General features: G+C 38.3%; 1 protein-coding gene and 1 pseudogene across 4 annotated transcripts in view; both read left to right on the forward strand.

Annotated features, from left to right (window-relative positions):
• Positions 1-22803, forward strand: part of Lrrtm4 (leucine rich repeat transmembrane neuronal 4) — a 790938-nt gene that overhangs the window by 70813 nt on the left and 697322 nt on the right.
• Positions 10802-22055, forward strand: LOC147994923 (large ribosomal subunit protein uL29m-like; annotated as a pseudogene).

The raw sequence follows: 22803 nt of genomic DNA on the forward strand, positions 1-22803 counted from the left end.
GAAAAAATGACAATAGCTCTTGAAAAGTGACACTAAAAGTTGTCTTCTGTACAGAGAGAGAGAGAGAGAGAGAGAGAGAGAGAGAGAGAGAAACAAAATAGCAAAATATATTAACAGAAATGAACAGTACACAGAAAAGATTGATTATTTTGTGATGCGAGAATTGCATCAGCCACTCTCACCTATTATATTAAGGTTTCTTGCCCCGACCACTAATTTCATCTCTGAGGTTATAAAATTCAAAGTGTGGATATTTAGCCCCTGGATATTCTCGTGATTTTATATTTCTTGCTCAGTTGTAACAAAGGCCCTGTTAGCTTAGACTCCCCTGAGTTAATTAATTTGGGGTCTTTTAAAAATCAGAAGACTGTACAAGCAGAGTTCTATTTTACTTCCATCCAATTAAATTTCACAGCCTTTACTGTCCCCATCTGCCCCTTTCTGATAAGCTTTGTTCAGAATTGAAACTGTGAGGAGAGCTGATCTGAATTTAATACTATTGTTTCTAAGAAATGTATCCCGTAGTTAAAATCTTGTTGTTTTTCTCTAAAACAAAGATTTTCTCTCTACATAAAAGGCGTCATGGTTGCTTAGGGCCCGAGTTAGACAAATTTTATGCTGCATGAGTGGATTACAGTTTCCAAGCAAAACAGAAGTGCAGAGCAAAGATAGCCCACACTGTGCTTTGGAAGACTGCTGTTCTCCATGTTACCTTTGGTGCTAGTTGTCTCTCTGTATTTTTCTTGAATACCATTCTAATCTGTGTAGAGGCCAGACACACAATGTTTGTGGAAACCAGGAATACTTTTGCTTAAATCCATAAATCCAAAGAAGCACTCCCATGAAGTCGAAACTATTGTGTACCAAAAGAAAATGTTTTAGAGAATTACAGATAAGCGGAATCTCTGAAAACACAAGTGTTTAACGTGCAGGAAGAGATTTAAGGAGGTGAAGAAACGATAGGGGACCCTCTCTGCAGCAATGGTCCTGGGAACTCTCTTCATTCCCAACACTACCATACAATCAGAACAGTGAGAGAAACCTCAAGTGTTAAAGACAGTCTCTTTGAGCACTTATTTGTGTGTTGTTTAAAAACGTGTATGCAGATGTCCTTGCCCATGTGGGCACACAGACAGGTCAAAGTTTGAGCAGAATATCTTCTGTTTATTCTTTGACAATTGCAAACAGATGAATAATTCATATTGATCACATGCTCCCCCAACTTCACCCTCTCAATCTGCAACAGGTAACCTCCATATATCTCCACACTCTCTAATATCCTCCCATGTTCTGTTAATGATAAACTGAGTTAAGTTTCTCCTGCCTACTGGAAAGATAACATCTTTTTTTTTCCTTTTTTTTTTTCAGCAGGTTTGGGTTTAATAAGTCTTGTGAACATATTATCTAACAATAGTGTTGGTTTCCTCATTCTTTAGGAACTAGATTGAACTAACAACCCTTCCCTGAGCATAGCATTGCATACAGCATAATAAAATTGTACCAGTTGATGGGGCTGCCAAACTGAAGTACCACAGATAAAGCAATAGGAATATCTTGTCCCTCAGTGTGAACACTAGAAGTCCCAAGCCACCTGACTATGCAAGTGGTTTCTTTTGTAGTCTCTGATGAGGTGTCTGTTGTAGACCTATCAAGGTTGTTTGTAAATGGTCATCATCTTTTTTCCCCATTTTTATTAAATTGGGCATTTCTTATTTATACTTCAAATGTTATTCCCTCTCCTGTTTTCCTGTCCATTAGCCCCCAACCCCTCGCCCTCCCCTTCTATAAGGGTGTTCCCCTCCCTATACATCCCCTTACCACCCCCCCCAACAATCCCCTTACACTGGGGTCTAATCTTGGCAGGACCAGGGTCTTCCCCTTCCACTGGTGCCCCAACAAGGCTATTCACTGCTACATATGCAGTTGGAGGCCAGGGTCAGTCCATGTATAGTCTGTGGGTAGTGGTTTAATCCCTGGGAGCTCTGGTTAGTTGACATTGTTGTTCATATGGGGTTGCAAGCCCCTTCAGCTCTTTCAGTCCTTTCTCTAATTCCTCCTGTTTTCGGTTTAGTGGTTTGCTGCTAGCATTTGCCTCTGTAGTTGACATGTTCTGGCTGTGTCTCTCAGGAGAGAACCTTGTCGGGTTCCTGTCAGCATGCACTTCTTAGTTTCATCCATCTTATATAGTTTTGGTGACTGTATATATATGGGCCACATGTGGGGCAGGCTCTGAATGGCCATCCCTTCCGTCTCTGCTCTAAACTTTGCCTTCCTATCCTCTCCTATAATGTAACCACACCATAGTGGGTTCATGAGTTAACTAGCCAAATGATGTCCAGAGGACATCCAGAGGACATCATTTCACAGTGCCCTGCCCCCATCCCCCAGTTTTTATGTTTTTTGCCAAAAATTCTTCAAGTCTGTGGGTAAGGAAATTGGGTAGATGTCCTATTTAGAAATGAAAACTTGATAGACACTAATTTTCTGCATTTCAGCAGGTAATTTTTGAATAAACTCATGGTCATTTGTTGAACCTGGGTACATTTTCAGCCAGGCTAGATAGCCAGTGTGCTCTTAATGAGCTCTCCCATCTCCACTTACCTAACACTGTGACTGCAGGTATCTGCCCTCAGGGTTGATTTTCCCCTTTATAGTGGTCCTAGACATTTTAACTCAGGTCAACACATACCAATGGCTATTACCCTAGAGCACATCCCAGCTCCTGTGTCTGCTTGGAAGATGTAAGTGTTTTGGTGAGAATAATAGGAGTGCTCACAATTGTGAACTTCTTATATTCACATTTCTTCCTCAAAGGGAAAACATGCAAGCAGTGGGGGGAAGCTGTATGAAATGAAGTCCTTGTGGATATGATCAATTCTCATTTCACACATTCTCCCAAGATGCACATTTTGTTCAATTTGTGGCTAAATGACTGACTCACTTGCTCTAAAGAGAAGCTTTCCTTCATTTGTGAATCAAATATTTCCTAAACACCTGGCGTTTCTGCAAGGCATCGCTATAATAGATATAGTGCATGTTATGCGGATACTGTAATTAATCTTGGTCTTTATAAAGATTATGTATCTCTGGCAGCTGAACAACTATCAACACATTATATTGCTTTGTGGAGCTACAGTGAAAAATGAAGGAAACAGTATCCAAGACTATGACAGTGATATATTCCATATTTTCCCCACTGTGTTCACTCTCCTGGGAAGCAGAGATGAGAATTGATTTGACTCTATGATATTAATGATTTCCTGAGCTGTCTCTTTGTACAACATCTGTTTATTGGGAGAGAATACTTTCAAAGAGCCGAGTTTTCCATCATTAGTCTACAGAAGAAACACCTGGCTAGCCTGATAAATAGCAGTTTTGACTGCTCAGAATTTCGGATTTGTGCCCCTGAATAGAAGGGTTCTGTGATAAGAATCAGATGACACTCATGCAGGCGGCCTATCACATGAATTTTAAGAGGCGGTCATCTCAAGGAATGGCTACATATTTAGCATCAGTAACCTGTTGTCCAGTTTTAACTGTCAACTTGATACAGCCTAGAGTCACATGAGAAGACTCAGCTGAGAGATTGCCTACGTCATAGTTACTGTGGACATGTCTGTGGAGGAGTGTTAAGTCATGCAGGAAGGCTCAGACCACTGTAGACAGCACCATCCCTAGGCAGGTGGTTCCGCTCTGTGTAAGAAAGCTTCCTAATCATGAGCAGGTGATCCAGTGAGCAGCGCTACTTCATGGCTTTTGCTTTAATTTCCTGCTTGATTTCCTGGCCTAATTTCCCTCTGTGATAGATTGTGTAAGCTCTTTCCTCCTCTCAGTTGCTGTCAGTGACAGTGGTTTTGTTTGTTTGTTTGTTTGTTTTGCTGTTTATTTTTTTTAGCAGCATCAAAAACAAAACTGGAGTCACTCTTGGTATTAGTTCTTAAACCCTGGTTCTCAGTAACAAATATACCCAAGACTAGTTTGTGTCTAAGAGGAGCCCTTTCAGTGCTGTGAGTGAATCTGGAGCTCTTGATTTGCACACATGCTCTGGAACTAGAAAACAATCACCTAGTTTTTAAAAACTTAGCATGAGACCAATTAGCATATCTCATTAATAATTTTTTCAATTGAATACTCACAATGAAAGTATGCTGAATATTTTGAGTTAAATAACACACGTCATTGAGTGATTATTTTATCTTTCTGTAAATAAGGATATATTTATTATATTTATTAGCTAATTAATTTGCTCAAAAATCATCCAGCAAGTATGTCCTAACAAGTATAAAAATACCTATTCCATAATGGTGCAGTGACAGTATTTTTATCATTGCATATCCTATATCACCACCTAAGCTATGTATGAAATAGGCACACGGTTATCAGTTCCAGTGGTCATACAAAACATCCTTTGCAGTATTACTGTGGCCCAAGTATGAGGAACAAGCCATCATTATTCTAGTTGTCACAGTCAGGTTGAAGTAGGATGAATATGCCAAGGCTTGTGGAGAAATTCAACCTTAGACTTGCTTTCTGAATCATCAAAACATTATGACCTTTTATTTACAAGAATGACACTTCCTACTCTCTAGTGTGTTATTCTGAAGCCTAATGTAAATTTTATGCCCTTAGTAGGTACAAAATGCACATACTGTTCTATGGCAACCTTGATATCTCTACACCATTATAAATTCAATAGTTACAAGTATGTAGGAGATTTTGACTTATTGGTTAAAAAGAACATTTGTATCCATGCATAATATTTAACCTGTGAAATGTCGAGATGTTTTAAGAAGTCACCTTGTCGAAAAAGGGATTTCCTAGAACAGCTTAAGAAGCTACCAAGGAGTCCAACACAGGTAGTGAAAACGATTCTATTTGTTTGGCTCCTTAGTCTTTCCTACTCTGACCCATTCTAATCTTTGCCTTGTTCTCCCTTATTAACCCGATTGGCCTGTTCACCAATACTTTTTTAAAGTCATAGGTCCAGACATCTCACACACAGAGAGGTAAAGAGTCCTTTGAAACTATTTTTTTTAAATAAAAATCAAAACCTGTTGCTTTTGTCTAAAAATCCTAAAAATGTTTCTGCTTATCTCTGCCCGAATAGGCAGTATTTGATTTTACTTTTCTGCAAGCTGATTGTTTCCCAGGGCAGAGGCCAGCCCTTTTTGTTTCCCTTTGAAAGGTCTGGCTTGTGAGAAACACATTATCTGTAACTGCAGTTCTTTAAGAACTGAAAGAGTTTGAAAGGGCTTGAGACCCCATATGAACAACAATGCCAACCAACCAGAGCTTCCAGGAACTGGCCACTACCCAAAGACTATACATGGACTGACCCTGGGCTCCAACCTCATAGGTAGCAATGAATATCCTAGTAAGAGCACCAGTGGAAGGGTAAGCCCTTGGTCCTGCCAAGACTGAACCCCCAGTGAACATGATTGTTGAGGGGAGGGCGGTAATGGGGGAGGATGGGGAGGGGAACACCCATATGCAAGGGGAGGGGGAGGGGTTAGAGGGATGTTGGCCTGGAGGCCAGGAAAGGGAATAACAATTAAGATGTAAATAAGAAATACCCAATTTAATAAAGATGGAGAAAAAAAAAGATGAAGCTCTTAAGAGCTTCTGCCACCCGTCTGTCTTTATTTCTTCCTTTCCTCCTGGTAAAATCTTGAATTTCTGTATGCTATTGCATTCCCTTTTGTAGTCGCCTTGCTTCAAGCTGGAAAGATCATTACCTGATTAGTTGTGGTCCCAAAGAAAGAGCTGGCTCCACCAGGAAGAGTGAAGACAAGCCTGGACTCAGAGATTCTTGTTTCTGTTTGCTACTGAGCTACTGTGGCAGGATGTTAAGCCCCAGTAATTCTTCCATGATTGAAGACTGTGCAAGTGTCTGGACCAATTCACGACTTAGACAAAAGGACACTATTCCTCTGGGAGACTTGGCTGGTTGACTTTGTTAGAGACTTCTCTCTGATTGGTTGTGCTGCAGATGCAGCAGTCTAGACTCGAGACTCAAATTGTACTTTTTTGAAAACTCAGAGGAGGACAGCAACCATCCTTGATGTCTCACCTTACCAGAGGGTATAGAAAGTACTATATGGTGGAATTTTCCATGCATAGGACAGATAACAGAGTTATCTAGAACATTTTTTCTGGCATCTAAACAAAATACTCAGCTGGCAAAACTACTCAAAGGTACTGGGACTTGTTCCCAAGAACTTGCTGCCAGGTCTGGTCACATGCATCAATTCCTAGGACCCATAGAGCAAAGAACTGACCTACCCCTGCCTCCATCACACATACATAGTGCTCACACATACAAACAAACTCACACAATAAACAAAAAAGCAAATAAATAAAGTTTTAAATTTTAAAGATATATCTATCTCTATATCCATACCTATACCTATACCTGTATCTGTATCTATATCTATATCTATATCTATATCTATATCTATATCTAATCTGTTAGTAGGAAAAGATAAGATACTCTAAGTTGTGCTCAATTTGCTCTCACATTGGATTGGGTTCAAGATAGCATTGTACTAAAATGTTATTGGTAGCCAGTATTGAAGATACAAGTAACCAATGCTTTCTTTGCCCAAAGAAAGCAGTTGAATAAGGCATATGATCAGGGAAAAGGTAAACCTTCCATAAACAGTTGATTGAAAGAAAAATCTCTTGGTTTCTCCATATAATTCATTTCCCCCAAGTGGAATGGCTGAATTCAGCCAGAGTAGGGCAAATTCAATGTCAAGTCTGTAATATGCTACAACTTTGAAGGAACTGATGATTTAAGAAAATGTTGATCAAACTACAGTGAATGAAAATTGCATGTGTAGTTTTCCTTTTTGAGAAAAAGCTTCCTGTTTATGATTTTGAAAATGCACTCTTATTAGGTCAATATTTTATCTGAGTGATTTTAGTGGTGTGTGTGTGTGTGTAAGAGGTTAATGCATGGTGTCTTCCTCTGCACCTCTCTCTCTTGTTTGTGAGGAAGGGTCTCTCACTGAAATTGGAGTTCACCAACAATCTAGGCTGGCTGGTCCTTGAGGCTAGTGATCTGCTGACCTCCACTTTTGCAAAGTTGTGACTCCAGTTCTTCACCACAGTGCCTGCCTTTAATGTAGAGTTGGAGTTCGGGTTCTCATATTTGTATGACAGACATATTACCCACACACCCAAATCCTCAGCACCAGGGGAAAAAGAGATAGTTAATTGTTTAGATCTATATTTACTTTCCTTTAAACAATATCAATAATATACTTGATGGAGTGTTTTGATATTCTGGCCTGTGAAACTCCAAATGGTTTTTCCCTTGCAGTGACAGGAATGTAGAATCCAGCACTGTGTGAGTGGGAATACTGCAACTGCCAGTTAAGTACTGAAACTGAACGAATAGTCTACATTTGCAGATACCTTAACCAGAAAATTACATTCTACACAGCGGTGCAGATTTCTGAGTGATTATCAATTTGTTCTTATATATTTCCTTTTGAGGAGAATACATTTTAGGGCTGATGAGACCCCTCACTTGTTAACATTTGCTGCTCTTCCATAGAACCCAGGTTTGGTTCCAAGCACCCATGTCAGGCAGCTCACAGCCACTTATTAGTGCAGGTGCAGAGTACATGGACCACTTTCTGACTTCTGTGAGCATTTCCTGCACATGATATACATACATACATTTGGGAACACAAGTACACGTAAAATGATATATCTTTTGAATTGTATATTTTAAGTCATAGAGAAAGGATGGCTTAAAATCAATATATTCAAATCTATTGTGATGCATGGAATAATTAATGAAGGTATGTAGAAAATTACCATAATTAAAGAAATTCAAAATACATTTTTTCATTGGTGCTAAGTAAAGGTAATGATACTGTGTCCAGCATAGCATGAGATTCAGAATATAGGGCAGGATTCTCCTTTTGGTTTCACCAAAAATAGTTTATAAAACTTAGAATGTTTATTTCAAAGTTACTTCCACAACTATGGTGAAGACAAAAAAAGATATTTTCATGTTGTTTTTATAGTATTTTATACTATTTATTCATCCTAGATACAGCCAGTAACTTTCAGGGATGAAAAATGAAGGATTTAGCAGTTAAGCCAAACACAGCATGCTAAATTTTCTAACTGTGTATCAGAGATCGCAATGTCATCATTATAAAATATGAAATTTCTTGGTCGGTTTCCTAAATGCATGTTACTAATTATGGTGAGCTACCAAGCACACGTGTTTCTCTTTTTAAATGATTTTTACGGTCATCAAGACCAACTAAAATGGCCTCAAGAAAGAACCCACCTGCAGTGTCCTTTCCTTTTTCCAGAGACAAATAAGCAAAGTGAGATCTGTCTCAATCTTTCTCTGCAGCACCTACAACAATCAAGAGCTAAAAGAATTTGCAATCTTTAACTTGTTAAACAGCTCACAAGTACCCATGGTCAGCTTTGGTATAGGCCAGTGGCCATATTGGTTCTTCTATACAGCGTTAAAGATACTTTCTAATATGATTTTCTTTTAAAAGACAAAAGGGATGTGACTCTCTTGTGAAACATTTGCCTAGGGGAGGGAGGAGCTTCTGGGTAACAGACTAGAGTAAGGTGAAAATGTGGGGGCATGTTTGCACTGTCGCTATATTACTTACAATCAGAACCACGTGTTGATCACTAACTCTGCAGATACTTAGGCATTCTGTCCATTCCCTCAGTGTTTTCTGGGATTCCTCTGGGCATTCGCAGACAATGGAGAAATAGAATCCATTTAATTAGTTTACTCAAGTGGAGAGAAAAGTGTAGCAATTTGAAGATTATCCTTTTCCATCATGATCTGAAGATAGATTAGAATTTAATATAATGGTTGCTGAAATAAGGATTGTATGTCTGAGGATAATGTAAGGCAGAAGCCCACTGCTGCCTGCTAAGATGGGTTTATGGGCACACAACAATTACCAAAACTCATTAGCATAAATGATTATTCAAAAGCTATGCCATTTGGTGGTGAAATGTTATTGTACTTGTTGCTGCTTGTGTTTAGCGGTAGTTTGGACTGTAAGTCTACATAAATTCCTGCACTAAACATTCAATGCTTTGAAACTGAGCCTCAGCAAAAGGTTTCACTTCTGCATTGTTTTATGAAAATACATTCCACAGGGTCTTACCTGAGCTTGATGTTAAATATGTTTAGTAAGACTTCTTAGATAAGCGTCATGGCTTATAATACATGAACTTTTACAAGTGGCCAATATTTTGAGGGGGCATTTTACTGTAGAAAGTAAGAACACAGATGATCAAGGCAAGGATATAAACTTCTTAATATTTAGTTTTATTAGTTGTAATGTTGCATTTGTTTGTATATATGTGCACCCAAATGCAGGTACGCATGGAATGCAGAAGAGGGAAGCTGGAGTTCTCAGAAGTTATGCGTCACCCTGTGTGAATGCTGGGAATCAAACACAGGCCCTTAGCTAGAACAGCAGCACTGACTCTAAAGTCATCTCTCCAAATCCCAGTGTCTAAAATTTAAAAATAACCTAAAGTTGTATCTTATTAAGAATGTCTTTTAATCAGATTCGTAGGCTAACTCACACTCTTAGTGATTATGTGAGGTATGTGAAATGTATTGATTTAAACACAGAAAGTGGTACTCTCCACTGTATACTGAGGTTCAGGTACAATGAAGTAATCATTCTGTGTGATCTGAAAGAATCGAAAGTCCATTCTGCCTTCTCGAGTGATCCATAGCGATAGGGTAAATAAAAACCTGGCACACATCTTCCAGGCATGAGCCAAAGCAAATATTTGGCGATGAATATTCATCACTTCAAGTATTCCATAGATTGAAGTTTTTGAAGCTTGTGAAATTATTCTTTAGTGCTTTTTATTAGGTTCCTTTTTCTCTGTGTGTCTATCTTTCGGTGTGTGCCTCTCTGTGACCCTCTCTGTCTCCTCCCCACTGTGTGTGTGTGTGTGTGTGTGTGTGTGTTTGTTTGTCTGTGTGCACACATGTGAATATGTGCATATTACTATGGGCATATACATGCCTGCAGAAGCCAGAAGAGAGAATCCATTTCTCTGGTGCTGAAGTAGTACTGTTCGTTTTGAATATCAGATAGGAGTGCTTTGAAAGAGCAAAAAGCTGTCTCTACAGACCATCTTTGCTTACCTTGAACAAGGAATGAATGGCTGAATTTTTGAAACAGACACAGACAGCTGACAGTCTTCCTTAAGAAATAATTCATTTGAAGTATTTTAATTAAAATAAATCCTCTTGGAAGACAGAATGGTATCTTGAGGGTATGAAAGACAAAACCAAAGGACATAATATTATGTGCTCATGGAAATAACACTGTGGGTCTGGGGCATCGGCTCAGTAAATAAATATTATGGTATTGATGCACAATAGCCCCGAAACTCCTTGTGGTGGACTGGAGATTATGTCATCATTGACATTGGTCCCATCCTGACAACATATGTACCCATTCATACATAAATTCATAGACAAGAGAATTATTACAAGGTGTGTCTGGACAGGAGAATGTGTGTCCACGGTTGTATGCACTGAGGAGTGGATTTGGTTCCCAGCCCCTTGCTCTGCCAGTCTTCCTCTATCTTCATGCTCTATGATAGAAGCCTTGATTTCTGCTGTTCCCTGGGCTGATGCTCTTCCTAACATAGGCCAGCAGTGATGAGATCAACCGAAGAAGATTGCAACTCCTGCAGCCATGAGCCAAAACTCTCTCAAGTATTTTCTACCAGGCATGTATTACCACAGTGAAATACTGACTGGTGCGATATGGAAGATGGTAAACAAAGTTTACTAGCTTGTGTCTATATATGTGCAGATGTTGGCATACAGGTACGCAGACATGCATGTGGAGCCCAGACATCATTTCTGGATGTCGTTCTTCAAAAGTCATTCATTCTGCTTTTTGTTTAAGACAAGTTCTCTCACGTGGCCTGGATTCAGCCCAGAAGGTCAACCAGTGAGGCCCATGGATCTTCCTGACTCTGTTTCTCCAGTACTGGAATTTCAAGTGCATGCCAGAATGCCTGACATTTTACCTCATTCTAGGGACTGAACTAAACTCTCAATTAATCCATCTTCCCAGCCAGAAGGTTCACATATTTTATTTCATTTTTACTTTTCACTTCAATCACAAGAATATAAAAAAGGTAAAATTTATAACAATGTCAACATTCAGGATGTCACTGAAGTATGTAAATATTTTAAGGCATTCACTAAATAAATGGTCAAGGCAAGAATGTTAGGAAAGAACCATATTCCACGCCAAGATCCTCTGTAAGGAAGAGACATGTGTCTGGATGCATAGGACATGCTTCTAAGTAGGAATGTCTATGTCTTTTTTATTTTAAACCCCAGAACTCTGAGCCAATGGCGATATTGGCCCAGCCTTGGGTGAGCATTAGTTGAGCTCATCATTCTCCCTGTATTCATATCAAACACAATTGCATTCTGTGGGACAGCCCTGCTGTGATGTTGCCTCCCAGCTCCCTTCACCATGTTTAAATATGTCAGAGCATTGCCACTGCGGCTGGCTCTAACTACAAGAGAGAGTGCCAGCTGCAGAGAGCTCCACTGACCCAGCTAATGCCTGCTGCCCTGAGAAATGTAAAAGGAAATGGCTTGGCAGACAGGTAAGGCACTCTGCCTTGGCTCTTTCTGTCTATAGCTCCCTTGCTACACTTTCCTGGCAGGCAACAGGAGAGCAACTTTGAAACGTGTCCTTTATCCTTTTGTCTGGTCCTGAGATATTTGAACAAGGATCAAAGTAATCTCTGGTAGATCCCATTTCAAATCCCAAAGCTGGAAAAGAATTATTGACTGTTTGTACTCTACAGAGGTGGAAAAATATTGGGCAGATGTAAGGACTAGGCTGTACAGGGAGAGAGTTAATCTAATATGTCAACCCACTGCTATTTATGAAACAAGTGGCATTTGTCTCACCTGGGTAATTTTAATTGCAATCCAACTGAATGTCATGTGCGTGTGCATGCGTGTGTGTGTGTGTGTGTGTGTGTGTGTGTGTGTGTGTGTGTCAGAGAGAGGGGGAGGGAGAAGAAGAGGGAGAGAGAGGGAGGGAGATGTACAGGTGCACTTAGTGGAGGAATGCATTTATGTGCAGTGTCTTGGTATTATCATTCCAATAGGACACACCTTATTTTTATGAGATAGAGTTCTTTGGAGACATAGAACTTATTTACTTTGTCTGAGCCAATGGCTGGTGATCTCAGGTATGTATCTGCCTTTACATCATCAATGCTGGGACCATAGCACATACTGATATGTCTTAACTCATTTTTCTAAACATGTGTACTAGGGAATTGAACTCAGGACTTCCTCCTTGCAAGCAAGCAATTAACTAAATGTCTATGGCACAATATCATACAATATTTTCTGAATTCACCTTCATGAAGCTCTCTAAAGCATAGGGAGAAATGGAGGTTAATCTAGAAATGCCTTTTAGCCTATTAAATACTGTTCTCATTGCTGTGGCTATGCATGGAGAGGCAACTTATGGGGAGAAGGGTTGATCTTTTATGGTAGGATAGTACAAGAGGGATAGCTCAGTCTGAGGCCTCAGGGAATGTGGGGCTCTTATAGCTCATTCATATGTTAGAAACCAGGATGTAGAGATAACTGCCTGAAACCAGAAATGCAAATAAATATCTCAACTCCATCCCCAGTGTCCTATGTCTAACAGCTACTGTTTACACTCAGAAGTTTCTAGAGCCTCCCTTAATCACATTAACAAACTGAGTAACAAGTGTTCCAAAAGGAGCACAAGTAGGAACATTTCAGAAGCATTTGTTATTTAGAATATGTACATAAACTGAGGCATCTTGGGAAGACACTCCTAGCTCATGGTATGTCAGAAGATTATTTTTGGTAGAGGCACTGAAAAGGTTATGCCATTAATTTAGAAGTGAAATGAGCATAAGTTAGAGACAAAAGAAATAAAATGGTTTTGGTGAACTACTGTAGCAGGAGGCCAAAAGTAAGATCAGGGAATGGTGAGGGGCAAGGAAAAGAAGGCACAAGGTTGTATAGCATGTGATACAGGATTCAGCATTACCGAGTATTTAAGGGTGATGGGAAGCTGTACGTGTGTTAGGTAGAAAACGAAGGATGAGATGCATATTTTAAAAATCTTGGTTTCTTTGCAGAAAGTGAAGAAAGGTATGGGGAAAGGTTGGTGTGGAAGGAACCAGGTGCCTTAAGCCAGCTGATACGCAAATGTGATTGGGTTGGAACTGTGTCAGTGAAGACGGATTATGCACTGTTATATCAGGGAACTCAAGGAGCTTTTGAATGCATGTGAAGAGATGCAGGTGGAAAGGGAAAATGAAATCACGATGACTTTTAGCCTAGCCAACTGCTATTCACTGAGAAATGGAAATGAGGAAGCAACAGATTTTGTGACAAGAGGGGAAACTGGGTGTAACGAAGCGGCTTTGTTAATTTTAAGGTGACATTTGAAACTCTCACAAGTGATCGAGATTGGAAGTAGAGTTTAAAATTAATCACCATATAGATAGTATTTCAGAAACCAATGAACAAAAATAAGCCACCATGTGAAGGGAACAGAAGATGGCTTGCCAAAGAACTCCAGGTGGGGAGAAAATACACCTTCACAGGGGACTAGGGAACTGAAGGGTCAGAAAAGAATAGTAGCGTTGGAAGAATGAGAGAAAGTGAGAGTGGAATATCAGAAGGTAGCTAGAGAATACCTGCCGCAGGAGGCATGGAATAGCTCTGGCAGATACTGAAAGGGCTACATGGAATAAAGTCAGGATCTGTGCCAATTTCTTACAAGGTGAGTTCACTGGTGACCTAAAAACCATTTGTATAAACAAGACTGGAACAATGGCAGCACCAGTTTAGTTTGTAATGTAGAGAGGGGGATGTTTTCATAAGGTCTCACTCCATGACAGAGAATTACAGGGGGAAAAAAAGAAAAGAAGAAGCAAAAGACGGCAGCATAGTCAGCATTGAAACAATATACATACAAGCAAAAAATAGCAGGATCAGTAGTAGCAGTATAGTGCATATATATATATATATATGCATATAACACACAAACACATAGATTAATAATAATCAAAGAAAAATAGTTATCAACATGAGAGGAAGGGGAATTATGGGAGTGGTTGTAGAGATGTTACCTGGGAAGCATGGGAGGGAGGAAAGGAGAGGGGCAAGGTGGTGAAATTCTATTCCAACTAAAATGTATATCAAAGAAAATCATCAAAAATTAAGATAGTATTAAGTGACAGAATAAAATTTGGCCATTGAAGAGGATGGGCATAAGGTCAAGAGGGAATTTTAATATCATTAATATTAAAATACATGTCTTGTGTGAGTTCATGTGATTTTCTCTCTCTCTCTCTCTCTCTCTGTGTACATGTGTGTATATGTGTTTATACGTGTGCATCATTGAGTGGGATTAATTCATTGGGTTGAAGGGGAAGGGAAGAGTTAGACATGGTGAGAGAAAAGACTCAGAGAGAAGGAAACAGAGAAACAGAGACATAGACTGAAAATTCAGGAGAAAGGGAAATAATTTCTTTTGATGGATAAGAAATGGAGACTTGATTTCAGTAATGAGCATGCATGACTAACCTATGTTTGGTTATGAATGTGGAGTATTTGTGGAAAGAAGAAAGTAAGCTTATATGAGAAGATGAGACGGAAAAAATCATATTTTATCTGTTTCTGTACAGAATATTAGAAAACACCAGCAGCAAGGACTACGTTTCAGGGCAATGACACCAGCACCTTTTGAGAAACCCCAAGTTGATATATGTAAGAAATATGGTACAGAGTGCAATAGAACTTTCTGGAAAATTAAGATCATATTTGAAACTAATACCCACAAGGGCAAAGAAAATACTGTCAGTACGACGTTGTGGTTTTCTATAGTGATAGTCAGCTAATCCCAAGATATTGGATAAAGTGTTTAATGTGGAATAGGAAGAAAAACTTAAGTGTCTAACAGTGGATGAGGTATAAGAGGCATAGAGTAAACTAGAGCAGTGTGAAATAAGGTGCTGATTAAAGCCGACTCACAGAAGGCAAAGGGATATGGAAAAGAGGCATGAGAGGGATCTTGGTGAGTGACCTGAGAAGGTGGACTGTACAAAATAAGAATTTTAGTATATTTGCAAAGCCAAATTAAACAAAAGTGTAGAAGTGTTTTAGTCAGATTAAATGACTAAAACAAAAAGGCAACGGTGGCAGAGATTCAGGAGATACTAGTCAAGTTTAGCCGATCCAACTTGAGAACACTGACTCCAGTAGGAAATTGGGCTGGGACAGGAGTTCAGGGATAACAGGGAAGAGGAAATGAGAACGGAAGTACGGGAAAGAACTGAAGTTCAGAGTGAGATGTGTGGTCATCCTACCTGAAAAGAGCACGTAGTGCGTTCGAGAGAAACCCCTCAGGGAGAATCGGGCTATGGAAACAAGAGCATTCGGGTTCAATCAGGTTTCACGGGGACCAAGCAAATTCACATGGGTGATAGTTGACTGATGGCTGTTCTTGAGTCCCATCACTTCACTTGTGTAAAAAGACATCAAGATACTTATAAAAAGTTATTGTTAAAGTCACAGACACACACATACACACATTGTCCTAGTGTCAATTTGAAAGCATACGATTATAGTTGTCTCTGTGACTCTATGATCCTTATAGGTCAAGGTTACATCAAATTTTAGTTTATTCATGGTAATAAAGGCATGACTTTGGTTTCTGTTATTTAAGATAAGGTAGCTCAGGGTAGCCTGTAATTCACAAACACTTTCTATGTGGGGGTTGCAAACATGTGATAAAAACCTGGCTTGCATAGACATTTTTATTGAAATTGATTATGTAATATGTCACACATATTTATTCAAAATGTGTTTACCTTGGATGATTATTTATGTGTTTAATAATAACTTATGAACTGGTGATTTATTACTGAGTAGAACAAATGAACTCCCAATTTAACCCTAAAGTGATCTAGTCCTACTAGCTTGATCTTTCTTAGACACTTGCAAGGTATCAAAACAGAGATTTTTCTCTGTAGCTGCATTCTAGATTAGTGTGGTCATTATTTCCCAGCATACGCCACACATTTCTGGTGCTAGTAGAATAATTTTGTGTTTAACCAAAGTATGTTGAGTTTATTTTAGAGTTAGATTGTAGTAACTTCTTTATAGTCATGCAGTTTAATTAAACACTGCATAAAATTTGAGTCATTTATTCAAAGAGAATTGACTTGAGCACTAAGAAATGTTAAGAAAAAGCCCTAAAATCACTTTTATGTAAAAGGTATAACATGATACCTCTTAGTGATGGTGGAGTGAAGACCAGAGACTTCTGTCAGATTGCCTGTCAAATATGAATAGCTTCCCATATATATATTAAGAGCATGAACATGAAGACTGATGTAGTGGCCATATACTTAGAATCTGAGCATGGAGTTTGCAGCCAGAGTGAGATGCTGACTCTAAAATAGAACAAACACATAAATAACTGAAATATGCACATTAACTCTATGAAACAACTTTTATAAGTTTTAATGTAATTGAAATAGATAAACTTACAACTCATTATTTCTGAATTAACAGGTCTTGTAGACTAATTTTCCAGTAAGCATTGTCCTCACTAATACTAAGCAAGTACATAATGGTTAGTGATAATTCAGGTATATAGAAACAGAGAGAAGTTCTGACAAAAGTTAACCAATGGAGTATCTGTGTGGTGAGGAGTAAAAAGAAACATTGAAGTAAATTCTTAAAGCTAACCAGGTACTGACCACATGTACAAGATGGAGATTTCTAAAAGGGTAGAAATACTTTAAGTACTCAGCTATAATAACAGAATGGTAGTGAAACAGAGGGAAACCAAAGGAAGATCATGAAAGAAAAAGCCCTCCAAATGTGGGGAGATCAAATGATACGAAATAAGATAATTCAACATCTTTTGTAAAGGATACTTCCAAGATAAAATGTCATAGACCATCACAAAAGGGAGAAGGTTTATAGATAAGCACATGCAAAATATATTACCTTAAATGGAAATGCTAATATTGAGAAAAGTAGAGTTCAAGGTTTAAAACTACTGTCAAATGCTACTGATCAGTAATTTACCAATATGGTATAATTTTACAGTTATGTTTAAGGATACAAAAAAAATGTATCTTTAAAAGACAGAGTCTTAAAGGGGCCATTTGTTTTTTGGTGGCTAAAGGGATACCTCAGAGATTCGGAGTGCTTTCTCTCATTCAAAGAACCTAGTTTGAGTCCATCATTAAAACTGGCTGGCTAACAACCTCTTGTAATTCCAGATCTGGCCTTTGATGACACGTGCAAACATATAACACAGATACTCAGAAGCACACACACATGTGCATACACACACACACACACACACATACATGCATTAATAAATTGTTTAAAATGAAATCAGCATTTAAAAAAATTAAACTTGAGAAATTGATAAAACTGTATACTGCAGAATATTTATACAATTATCTATAATAGTTAATAATTATAACATATATAATATATCTGAAATAGTTAATATAATAGGTATCTTGTAATTTACAAGATAGAATTAAGCTTTAAATAACATTGCAATGCCTTTAGATTACAATTTCAATATAAACTTTCTGCATTCTCAACTATTCATGAAGTATATGTATACAATTTAGTATATAAGGTTAAATATAAATTATCAACAAATGCGAATGAAGCAACTGGATGCAGTTGTTAACAGTAAAAACAACACTGAGTAAAGTAGAAGCTGAAAATGCAAGCCTTAGCTTTGCCAGTGACCCTGGACACACTAATCCTGAGTTATAAGTATAAAAATGAGAAGTTTATCATTTTCCTACAACTTACTCAGTTTCTACTTTAAGACTGTTTGGACCAAAACCCTCTTAAAGCTTGAGTTTGTGCAATATGTGTTGCACAAACATTGTTTGCTTCGGGAGTTTGTGACAACTCTGTGACATGGACCCATCACAGTGAAGTGAGGAGTTGGAGCAACCTTGAAGATAAGATTTGCTTCTGACCAAGAATTCTGCTTCCCAGTCTTCCTCTAAGCTCGATATCCCTGTGTCACTGAGGGAGCTGACCTAATCTCCATATATTCCTGGCCATGATAGACTATGCTCTTGATCTGTGAGCCAAAACAAACATCTGCCTCAAGTAGTTACTGTCAGACATTTTGTCACAGGTATGAGAAAGCTGATTATCACAGTACTCTTGAGGATTACTCCAGCATAGCCAAGTGCAGGAATGTGAAAATTATTTGCCAAATCAGTGTCATGCAAGGAATGTGGCTTATTGGGAGAGTGCTAGCCTAGTATGCATGGGGTTTTAGCTTCAGCACTGCATAAACCATGGGAGGAGTGTACATGTTTGTAATCCAAGCAGCAGGACAGTAGAAGCAGGAAGATCAACAGTTTATGGTTGACCTAGGATAGGCTCTGAAAACCTGCCTTAGAAAACTAACAAAAGAAAATGCAATATTAGGGGTTAAAGGAATAAGTTTTCAACATAGTGACATCAGAGAGCATTAAACAAGGATACAAGGGAGATGTTTTTCTACTCAGGATGTATCCTTCTGACAGTGCCTTTCTTCACTGCCTAACATTATCTGTTAAAACATTTCAACATTGTTGCACTGTTGTGTTTTATGAGATTTGATGCCCACTGTCCCTCCTACACGTATAAATTCTTCATTTCTGGGAAATGTCATTAAAGTGAGCATATACATTCCCAAAATAAATCTCTTAATTTCTAGTTTGATAGAGTAAAATACAAAGATGCTTTGGGGAATGAGTCAGCTTTGATTTCAGTGCTCCTCTGCTTCCCATGTAGAGCCTACCAGCAAGAACTATTGGATACAACACTCATTTGTTGGTACAAGACCAATGGTATGTAACACTATGACATTTGTTAATTTCCTCCTAACTCCAGAGCCATCATCCTATTCCATGCTACAAATATCACAGCGCAAATTAATAAATCACATCATTTGTATCTCTTTTTGTCTTTTGAAAGATATTCTACAGATAACTGAAAATAAATGTGTGTGTACATGCTTGAGTGTGTACATGCTTGAGTGTGTGTGTGTGCGTGCGTGTGTGTTTGTGTGTGTGTGTGTGTGTGTGTGTGTGTGTGTGTGTAGGACAATGGACAACCTCAAATGTTGTCTGTAAATTCCATTCACCCCGTCTATTGAGACAATGACTGTCAGTAGTCTGGATCAAAGCAATTAAGCTAGGCTTTCTGGCTAGTGATCCATAGAAGTCTTCCTGTCTTCACGCCCATGCGCTGAGATTCCAAATCCATTCTGCCTCGAGTTTTCATGAGATTCTGGGGATCAGAATGTTAGGATAAACAAAGTGAGAAGTGGGATACTTTTGATGGCCTGATGATTGGCACTATACAATACAACAGAGACTTAATGTGTCAAGGTGGAGAGATACCCAGGGGCCCCCACCAGCACAGCGGGAGAAGGGGAGGGGAGGAAGGAAGGATTATAGGAGGGGTGATAAGCAAAGCGGTAGAGGCTTTATATTGAATAAATCTTTAAAAGACACGTGAATAGGTGAAAACTTATATTGTTCCTTGCAAGGCCCAACGGGAGTACTCAGAATATTTTCTCTCCCACTGTACACTCTAATCCGGTTCACTGAGCCTCCACATTTCATTTTCCAGCTCATCTAGGTGAAGAGCATGGCTGCCCATATCTCATCTAGAGGTCAATCAACAGATACCTATTGATAGCCTCTTTAGACACTGAGCATGATTACACTATGTGGGAAATGAAAAGCAAAGTGCACATCGTTTGTCCATGTATTCAGAGAAGCCGGATGCTGTGTAACAACAAAGATGAAGAACTAAGTTCATGAGCAACTATGGGGACAGCGCCATCAAGAATGACTTGAAAAGGATCTTGACATCAGATGACAACCTTGAAAGACATACTGGACTAGGCTAGGAAACTAACATTTATATATGTTAGTGTGACCTACCCCAGAAGAGCTCTGTGAAATGTATGGCTTTGCGTCCTGCAAAAGTTCTAGCATGGGAAATAACAGAGTTGTATTTAGTGAGATTGCAAAGATGCTGTGTAATAAATCCAAGTTAAAGTTGAAATGCAGACAGTGAAGATTAATAAGTTCTTTTTTGGTAGGGAAGTAACTAGAGTACAGAAAGTGACATATTAGGAATTAATCTCTAGGAATTTATAGCACAGTTCTGGCTACTAGGAACAAACCCTCAAATACTGTAACTGTCTAGCTATAACATGATATGTGAGTTAGCTAGTAGCTTTGCATTGAATCTCAGAAGTAAAAATTGCAAGCCTTGGTTACATGACTAGATACATTTTCTTTTGGAAGATCGGCAATCAAATTCCTGGGTATTGTGTAAATTCTACATTCTGAAAATGAAACAAGAACAGTGAGTATAGATTCCTTATAATTTTGATTTCTGATTTCATAAACAGATTTGTTTTATGTGTCCCAGGTTCTGAAATTCTGGTTCAAAGTCAATGTAAATTATAGAAGGTTAAGTGAAGAATAGATATACTGTTGACCTTGCTTATAGAATTTTATTAGTAAAGCCTTTGGCTAAAAATAGAATCAGAAGCTTAATAGTTATTCTCCTCTTAAGCTGTTAAAACTTATATCCAAGTTCAATGCCATTTAAGGGAAATATCATCTTTGGGCATCAAAATACAGCTTCAGAAATTTGAAAGCAGCTACACATGCTGACACACAGCTACAGGCATAGTCCTTGAGAGGTTAAAGCGGGAGCATCAGGATTTCAAGACCAACTTCAGCTATATAGTGAATTTGAAGCCAGACTGGGTTATATAAGACAATATCTCAAGTTAAAAAATGATAATCTTTTAATATACAAGTGATTCATTTTACAACTAAATTTTATGTGATGGTTATTTCTGAAATATAATTTGTAAGTATTTCTGAACAGATATGCATACCCTGTTCATGATATAGTGTGTTGATGCAGCTGCTGAGAATATAACACCAAAAAATCATTCTTGGTTCCTGAGTTCTTGAACTGAACCGGGTTACTGCTGAAGAGTAAGTGCTACGTAAGAATTTAACATATTATACCAGTTAAGAATTTATTGCTGAACACTAGAAAAAATTGGCACTGACTAAATACAACTTATTGACAGTGCATTAGGAGGATAAGATTTTGAAGTGATGTCTCCAAATTTATGTAAAAAAAAACCCACCCCACAACCAAATAAACAAAAAACCCAAACAAAATAAAGCAAAACGAGTGTCTACATTAGAAACACTGCTGCGACAAGTCTGGCGGGCATTTGTAGAAGAGTCTCGGCATTCCTGAGGACTGCTTGCTCCCTAGTAAATCCCAAGGTCCCTGCTCACTCTGGTGCAGGTCTTCCCTTAGTTTGTTGCATAAGAACATATCACATACCACATCTTTTCTCCCATTTAAATTAATTCATACCACGCTGTCAAGGAAAGGAATAGAAAAATTTTTTTTCAATGACACAAAGAATTGTGGGGTGGCAGGGGGATGAGGGGGAGAAAAATCAAATCTGGAGCTCCATGGACCTGCCAGCAGCTGAGGAACAAAAATAATTAGATAAAGTTGTACAGGAGAGGGAAGATGCTAAGAATTCTTCAGACTGGTCAAGAAAAGCAAGACCTGATGGTTTGAGAAGGAACATCTTTGGACGAATCGTCTGGCACAAATTTAGCAGTGGCCTATACCTTTGTACCTAAATAAGAGATGTAAGAGGAGGTGGTTCTTCGCAAAGCCTTAGGTGGATCACTTTATCATTGAGAATTAAGAAACACCCCCCTGCATCGAAGGAAGAAGTTTACAGAAAAAGGAAGAAAAAATACTCCAGGAAAAGTTCTCACATCTCACTCAAGATCAGAAATCAAGTCAGGTGGAAGATGAGATCCAGAAGTCCAGTTCCCTTGTTCTTAAAGCCTGTGTCCTGATGTGAATATCTGTTAAGCACTATATATCTATCTATATCTATATCTATATCTATATCTATATCTATATCTATATCTATATCTATATCTATATCTATATCTATATCTATATCTATATCTATATCTATATCTATATCTATATCTATATCTATATCTATATCTATATCTATATCTATATCTATATCTATCTATATACATACATATACATATGTTCTTTTCAAGTGAAAACAGAACAGAACAAAACAAAATAAACAAACAAACAAACAACTTGATTCACCAGAACAAAATTGTGGTCGTTCTGAAACTAGGTCTACTTGGGACACCCCTGTCAACATTGTACTACGGTAGTTTCTGAGATGTAGAGAGACTCGGATTATGTTCCTTCTTTCCTTGATGGCTTATTTCTGCAGCAAGGGCTGCTACCCATTGAGCCATCTTTCCAGCCACTATTAGATTTCAATGTTTATGTTGTCAAATTAAAGATTCAAAATTACCCCACAGTTATTTTGCATTGCTTAGAATCTAGAACATTTTAGATATTTATAGGCAAAACAAACAAGTAAACCAAAAATTGTATAAGATTAAAGAATAGTTTTAGATTTGATTAATGCTAATTATTGTGTTATTCTACAGTATATACAATGTCTACAAATACAATGTGAGTCACACAGACACAAAATGACAAGGGTAGAAATAACTTAGTTGATATTTGAGAGCACAGAATTTCAAATATGCCAATATCTGTTGCAAATGCATCAAAATGATATA

Source organism: Rattus norvegicus, chromosome 4 (assembly GCF_021556685.1).
Source record: "Rattus norvegicus strain SHRSP/BbbUtx chromosome 4, alternate assembly SHRSP_T2T, whole genome shotgun sequence".
NCBI classification, from domain to species: domain Eukaryota; kingdom Metazoa; phylum Chordata; class Mammalia; order Rodentia; family Muridae; genus Rattus; species Rattus norvegicus.